This window comes from Pelobates fuscus, chromosome 6, assembly GCF_036172605.1.
Source record: "Pelobates fuscus isolate aPelFus1 chromosome 6, aPelFus1.pri, whole genome shotgun sequence".
Lineage (NCBI taxonomy): Eukaryota > Metazoa > Chordata > Amphibia > Anura > Pelobatidae > Pelobates > Pelobates fuscus.
Genome location: NC_086322.1, coordinates 1432766 through 1441262, shown reverse-complemented (window position 1 = coordinate 1441262; position 8497 = coordinate 1432766).

The window sequence follows — 8497 nt, the reverse complement described above, 5'->3', positions numbered from 1 at the left end:
CCAGGCTGTGACAGTGTAAGTGTTTTATTCCCAGACTGTGACAGTGTAAGGGTTTTATTCCCAGGCTGTGGCAGTGTAAGGGTTTTATTCCCAGGATGTGACAGTGTAAGGGTTTTATTCCCAGACTGTGACAGTGTAAGGGTTTTATTCCCAGGCTGTGACAGTGTAAGTGTTTTATTACCCAGACTGTGACAGTGTAAGTGTTTTATTACCCAGACTGTGACAGTGTAAGTGTTTTATTCCCAGACTGTGACAGTGTAAGAGTTTTATTCCCAGACTGTGACAGTGTAAGGGTTTTATTCCCAGACTGTGACAGTGTAAGGGTTTTATTCCCAGACTGTGACAGTGTAAGTGTTTTATTACCAGACTGTGACAGTGTAAGGGTTTTATTACCCAGACTGTGACAGTGTAAGTGTTTTATTACCAGACTGTGACAGTGTAAGTGTTTTATTCCCAGACTGTGACAGTGTAAGGGTTTTATTACCAGACTGTGACAGTGTAAGGGTTTTATTACCCAGACTGTGACAGTGTAAGGGTTTTATTACCAGGCTGTGACAGTGTAAGTGTTTTATTACCCAGACTGTGACAGTGTAAGGGTTTTATTCCCAGACTGTGACAGTGTAAGGGTTTTATTACCAGACTGTGACAGTGTAAGTGTTTTATTACCAGACTGTGACAGTGTAAGTGTTTTATTACCAGACTGTGACAGTGTAAGTGTTTTATTACCCAGACTGTGACAGTGTAAGGGTTTTATTACCCAGACTGTGACAGTGTAAGTGTTTTATTACCAGACTGTGACAGTGTAAGTGTTTTATTACCAGACTGTGACAGTGTAAGGGTTTTATTACCAGACTGTGACAGTGTAAGTGTTTTATTCCCAGGCTGTGACAGTGTAAGGGTTTTATTACCAGACTGTGACAGTGTAAGGGTTTTATTCCCAGGCTGTGACAGTGTAAGGGTTTTATTCCCAGACTGTGACAGTGTAAGTGTTTTATTACCAGACTGTGACAGTGTAAGTGTTTTATTACCCAGACTGTGACAGTGTAAGGGTTTTATTACCCAGACTGTGACAGTGTAAGGGTTTTATTCCCAGACTGTGACAGTGTAAGTGTTTTATTACCAGACTGTGATAGTGTAAGGGTTTTATTACCCAGACTGTGACAGTGTAAGTGTTTTATTACCCAGACTGTGACAGTGTAAGTGTTTTATTCCCAGACTGTGACAGTGTAAGGGTTTTATTACCCAGACTGTGACAGTGTAAGGGTTTTATTCCCAGACTGTGACAGTGTAAGTGTTTTATTACCAGACTGTGACAGTGTAAGGGTTTTATAACCAGACTGTGACAGTGTAAGTGTTTTATTCCCAGACTGTGACAGTGTAAGTGTTTTATTACCAGACTGTGACAGTGTAAGGGTTTTATTACCAGACTGTGACAGTGTAAGTGTTTTATTCCCAGGCTGTGACAGTGTAAGGGTTTTATTACCAGACTGTGACAGTGTAAGGGTTTTATTCCCAGGCTGTGACAGTGTAAGGGTTTTATTCCCAGACTGTGACAGTGTAAGGGTTTTATTCCCAGGCTGTGGCAGTGTAAGGGTTTTATTCCCAGGCTGTGACAGTGTAAGGGTTTTATTCCCAGACTGTGACAGTGTAAGGGTTTTATTCCCAGGCTGTGACAGTGTAAGTGTTTTATTACCCAGACTGTGACAGTGTAAGTGTTTTATTACCCAGACTGTGACAGTGTAAGTGTTTTATTCCCAGGCTGTGACAGTGTAAGTGTTTTATTCCCAGACTGTGACAGTGTAAGGGTTTTATTACCCAGACTGTGACAGTGTAAGGGTTTTATTCCCAGACTGTGACAGTGTAAGTGTTTTATTACCAGGCTGTGACAGTGTAAGTGTTTTATTACCCAGACTGTGACAGTGTAAGTGTTTTATTCCCAGGCTGTGACAGTGTAAGTGTTTTATTCCCAGTCTGTGACAGTGTAAGTGTTTTATTACCAGACTGTGACAGTGTAAGTGTTTTATTCCCAGACTGTGACAGTGTAAGAGTTTTATTCCCAGACTGTGACAGTGTAAGGGTTTTATTCCCAGACTGTGACAGTGTAAGGGTTTTATTCCCAGACTGTGACAGTGTAAGTGTTTTATTACCAGACTGTGACAGTGTAAGGGTTTTATTACCCAGACTGTGACAGTGTAAGTGTTTTATTACCAGACTGTGACAGTGTAAGTGTTTTATTCCCAGACTGTGACAGTGTAAGGGTTTTATTACCAGACTGTGACAGTGTAAGGGTTTTATTACCCAGACTGTGACAGTGTAAGGGTTTTATTACCAGGCTGTGACAGTGTAAGTGTTTTATTACCCAGACTGTGACAGTGTAAGGGTTTTATTCCCAGACTGTGACAGTGTAAGGGTTTTATTACCAGACTGTGACAGTGTAAGTGTTTTATTACCAGACTGTGACAGTGTAAGTGTTTTATTACCAGACTGTGACAGTGTAAGTGTTTTATTACCCAGACTGTGACAGTGTAAGGGTTTTATTACCCAGACTGTGACAGTGTAAGTGTTTTATTACCAGACTGTGACAGTGTAAGTGTTTTATTACCAGACTGTGACAGTGTAAGGGTTTTATTACCAGACTGTGACAGTGTAAGTGTTTTATTCCCAGGCTGTGACAGTGTAAGGGTTTTATTACCAGACTGTGACAGTGTAAGGGTTTTATTCCCAGGCTGTGACAGTGTAAGGATTTTATTCCCAGACTGTGACAGTGTAAGTGTTTTATTACCAGACTGTGACAGTGTAAGTGTTTTATTACCCAGACTGTGACAGTGTAAGGGTTTTATTACCCAGACTGTGACAGTGTAAGGGTTTTATTCCCAGACTGTGACAGTGTAAGTGTTTTATTACCAGACTGTGATAGTGTAAGGGTTTTATTACCCAGACTGTGACAGTGTAAGTGTTTTATTACCCAGACTGTGACAGTGTAAGTGTTTTATTCCCAGACTGTGACAGTGTAAGGGTTTTATTACCCAGACTGTGACAGTGTAAGGGTTTTATTCCCAGACTGTGACAGTGTAAGGGTTTTATTACCAGACTGTGACAGTGTAAGGGTTTTATTACCAGACTGTGACAGTGTAAGTGTTTTATTCCCAGACTGTGACAGTGTAAGTGTTTTATTACCAGACTGTGACAGTTTAAGGGTTTTATTACCAGACTGTGACAGTGTAAGTGTTTTATTCCCAGGCTGTGACAGTGTAAGGGTTTTATTACCAGACTGTGACAGTGTAAGGGTTTTATTCCCAGGCTGTGACAGTGTAAGGGTTTTATTCCCAGACTGTGACAGTGTAAGTGTTTTATTACCAGACTGTGACAGTGTAAGTGTTTTATTACCCAGACTGTGACAGTGTAAGGGTTTTATTACCCAGACTGTGACAGTGTAAGGGTTTTATTCCCAGACTGTGACAGTGTAAGTGTTTTATTACCAGACTGTGATAGTGTAAGGGTTTTATTACCCAGACTGTGACAGTGTAAGTGTTTTATTACCCAGACTGTGACAGTGTAAGGGTTTTAATACCCAGACTGTGACAGTGTAAGGGTTTTATTCCCAGACTGTGACAGTGTAAGTGTTTTATTACCAGACTGTGACAGTGTAAGGGTTTTATTACCAGACTGTGACAGTGTAAGTGTTTTATTCCCAGGCTGTGACAGTGTAAGGGTTTTATTACCAGACTGTGACAGTGTAAGGGTTTTATTCCCAGGCTGTGACAGTGTAAGGGTTTTATTCCCAGGCTGTGACAGTGTAAGGGTTTTATTACCAGACTGTGACAGTGTAAGTGTTTTATTACCCAGACTGTGACAGTGTAAGGGTTTTATTACCCAGACTGTGACAGTGTAAGGGTTTTATTCCCAGACTGTGACAGTGTAAGTGTTTTATTACCAGACTGTGACAGTGTAAGGGTTTTATTACCCAGACTGTGACAGTGTAAGTGTTTTATTACCCAGACTGTGACAGTGTAAGTGTTTTATTACCAGACTGTGACAGTGTAAGTGTTTTATTCCCAGACTGTGACAGTGTAAGGGTTTTATTCCCAGACTGTGACAGTGTAAGGGTTTTATTACCAGGCTGTGACAGTGTAAGTGTTTTATTACCCAGACTGTGACGGTGTAAGGGTTTTATTACCCAGACTGTGACAGTGTAAGGGTTTTATTCCCAGACTGTGACAGTGTAAGGGTTTTATTACCAGGCTGTGACAGTGTAAGGGTTTTATTCCCAGACTGTGACAGTGTAAGGGTTTTATTACCCAGACTGTGACAGTGTAAGGGTTTTATTACCAGGCTGTGACAGTGTAAGGGTTTTATTACCAGACTGTGACAGTGTAAGTGTTTTATTACCAGACTGTGACAGTGTAAGTGTTTTATTACCAGACTGTGACAGTGTAAGTGTTTTATTACCAGACTGTGACATTGTAAGTGTTTTATTACCAGACTGTGACAGTGTAAGTGTTTTATTACCAGGCTGTGACAGTGTAAGGGTTTTATTCCCAGACTGTGACAGTGTAAGTGTTTTATTACCAGACTGTGACAGTGTAAGGGTTTTATTCCCAGACTGTGACAGTGTAAGGGTTTTATTCCCAGACTGTGACAGTGTAAGGGTTTTATTCCCAGACTGTGACAGTGTAAGGGTTTTATTACCAGACTGTGACAGTGTAAGGGTTTTATTACCAGGCTGTGACAGTGTAAGGGTTTTATTCCCAGACTGTGACAGTGTAAGGGTTTTATTACCCAAACTGTGACAGTGTAAGGGTTTTATTACCAGGCTGTGACAGTGTAAGGGTTTTATTACCAGACTGTGACAGTGTAAGTGTTTTATTACCAGACTGTGACAGTGTAAGTGTTTTATTACCAGACTGTGACAGTGTAAGTGTTTTATTACCCAGACTGTGACAGTGTAAGGGTTTTATTACCCAGACTGTGACAGTGTAAGTGTTTTATTACCAGACTGTGACAGTGTAAGTGTTTTATTACCAGACTGTGACAGTGTAAGGGTTTTATTACCAGACTGTGACAGTGTAAGTGTTTTATTCCCAGGCTGTGACAGTGTAAGGGTTTTATTACCAGACTGTGACAGTGTAAGGGTTTTATTCCCAGGCTGTGACAGTGTAAGGGTTTTATTCCCAGACTGTGACAGTGTAAGTGTTTTATTACCAGACTGTGACAGTGTAAGTGTTTTATTACCCAGACTGTGACAGTGTAAGGGTTTTATTACCCAGACTGTGACAGTGTAAGGGTTTTATTCCCAGACTGTGACAGTGTAAGTGTTTTATTACCAGACTGTGATAGTGTAAGGGTTTTATTACCCAGACTGTGACAGTGTAAGTGTTTTATTACCCAGACTGTGACAGTGTAAGTGTTTTATTCCCAGACTGTGACAGTGTAAGGGTTTTATTACCCAGACTGTGACAGTGTAAGGGTTTTATTCCCAGACTGTGACAGTGTAAGTGTTTTATTACCAGACTGTGACAGTGTAAGGGTTTTATTACCAGACTGTGACAGTGTAAGTGTTTTATTCCCAGACTGTGACAGTGTAAGTGTTTTATTACCAGACTGTGACAGTGTAAGGGTTTTATTACCAGACTGTGACAGTGTAAGTGTTTTATTCCCAGGCTGTGACAGTGTAAGGGTTTTATTACCAGACTGTGACAGTGTAAGGGTTTTATTCCCAGGCTGTGACAGTGTAAGGGTTTTATTCCCAGACTGTGACAGTGTAAGTGTTTTATTACCAGACTGTGACAGTGTAAGTGTTTTATTACCCAGACTGTGACAGTGTAAGGGTTTTATTACCCAGACTGTGACAGTGTAAGGGTTTTATTCCCAGACTGTGACAGTGTAAGTGTTTTATTACCAGACTGTGATAGTGTAAGGGTTTTATTACCCAGACTGTGACAGTGTAAGTGTTTTATTACCCAGACTGTGACAGTGTAAGTGTTTTATTCCCAGACTGTGACAGTGTAAGGGTTTTAATACCCAGACTGTGACAGTGTAAGGGTTTTATTCCCAGACTGTGACAGTGTAAGTGTTTTATTACCAGACTGTGACAGTGTAAGGGTTTTATTACCAGACTGTGACAGTGTAAGTGTTTTATTCCCAGGCTGTGACAGTGTAAGGGTTTTATTACCAGACTGTGACAGTGTAAGGGTTTTATTCCCAGGCTGTGACAGTGTAAGGGTTTTATTCCCAGACTGTGACAGTGTAAGTGTTTTATTACCAGACTGTGACAGTGTAAGTGTTTTATTACCCAGACTGTGACAGTGTAAGGGTTTTATTACCCAGACTGTGACAGTGTAAGGGTTTTATTCCCAGACTGTGACAGTGTAAGTGTTTTATTACCAGACTGTGACAGTGTAAGGGTTTTATTACCCAGACTGTGACAGTGTAAGTGTTTTATTACCCAGACTGTGACAGTGTAAGTGTTTTATTACCAGACTGTGACAGTGTAAGTGTTTTATTCCCAGACTGTGACAGTGTAAGGGTTTTATTCCCAGACTGTGACAGTGTAAGGGTTTTATTACCAGGCTGTGACAGTGTAAGTGTTTTATTACCCAGACTGTGACGGTGTAAGGGTTTTATTACCCAGACTGTGACAGTGTAAGGGTTTTATTCCCAGACTGTGACAGTGTAAGGGTTTTATTACCAGGCTGTGACAGTGTAAGGGTTTTATTCCCAGACTGTGACAGTGTAAGGGTTTTATTACCCAGACTGTGACAGTGTAAGGGTTTTATTACCAGGCTGTGACAGTGTAAGGGTTTTATTACCAGACTGTGACAGTGTAAGTGTTTTATTACCAGACTGTGACAGTGTAAGTGTTTTATTACCAGACTGTGACAGTGTAAGTGTTTTATTACCAGACTGTGACATTGTAAGTGTTTTATTACCAGACTGTGACAGTGTAAGTGTTTTATTACCAGGCTGTGACAGTGTAAGGGTTTTATTCCCAGACTGTGACAGTGTAAGTGTTTTATTACCAGACTGTGACAGTGTAAGGGTTTTATTCCCAGACTGTGACAGTGTAAGGGTTTTATTCCCAGACTGTGACAGTGTAAGGGTTTTATTACCAGGCTGTGACAGTGTAAGTGTTTTATTACCAGACTGTGACAGTGTAAGTGTTTTATTTCAAGGCTGTGACAGTGTAAGTGTTTTATTACCAGACTGTGACAGTGTAAGTGTTTTATTACCCAGACTGTGACAGTGTAAGGGTTTTATTACCCAGACTGTGACAGCGTAAGTGTTTTATTACCAGGCTGTGACTAAGTGTTTTATTACAAAGACTGTGACAGTGTAAGTGTTTTATTACCAGACTGTGAAAGTGTAAGTGTTTTATTCCCAGGCTGTGACAGTGTAAGGGTTTTATTATCCAGACTGTGACAGTGTAAGTGTTTTATTACCAGGCTGTGACAGTGTAAGTGTCTTATTACCAGGCTGTGACAGTGTAAGGGTTTTATTACCCAGACTGTGACAGTGTAAGTGTTTTATTCCCAGACTGTGACAGTGTAAGGGTTTTAATACCCAGACTGTGACAGTGTGAGGGTTTTATTCCCAGACTGTGACAGTGTAAGTGTTTTATTACCAGACTGTGACAGTGTAAGGGTTTTATTACCAGACTGTGACAGTGTAAGTGTTTTATTCCCAGGCTGTGACAGTGTAAGGGTTTTATTACCAGACTGTGACAGTGTAAGGGTTTTATTCCCAGGCTGTGACAGTGTAAGGGTTTTATTCCCAGACTGTGACAGTGTAAGTGTTTTATTACCAGACTGTGACAGTGTAAGTGTTTTATTACCCAGACTGTGACAGTGTAAGGGTTTTATTACCCAGACTGTGACAGTGTAAGGGTTTTATTCCCAGACTGTGACAGTGTAAGTGTTTTATTACCAGACTGTGACAGTGTAAGGGTTTTATTACCCAGACTGTGACAGTGTAAGTGTTTTATTACCCAGACTGTGACAGTGTAAGTGTTTTATTACCAGACTGTGACAGTGTAAGTGTTTTATTCCCAGACTGTGACAGTGCAAGGGTTTTATTCCCAGACTGTGACAGTGTAAGGGTTTTATTACCAGGCTGTGACAGTGTAAGTGTTTTATTACCCAGACTGTGACGGTGTAAGGGTTTTATTACCCAGACTGTGACAGTGTAAGGGTTTTATTCCCAGACTGTGACAGTGTAAGGGTTTTATTACCAGGCTGTGACAGTGTAAGGGTTTTATTCCCAGACTGTGACAGTGTAAGGGTTTTATTACCCAGACTGTGACAGTGTAAGGGTTTTATTACCAGGCTGTGACAGTGTAAGGGTTTTATTACCAGACTGTGACAGTGTAAGTGTTTTATTACCAGACTGTGACAGTGTAAGTGTTTTATTACCAGACTGTGACAGTGTAAGTGTTTTATTACCAGACTGTGACATTGTAAGTGTTTTATTACCAGGCTGTGACAGTGTAAGGGTTTTATTC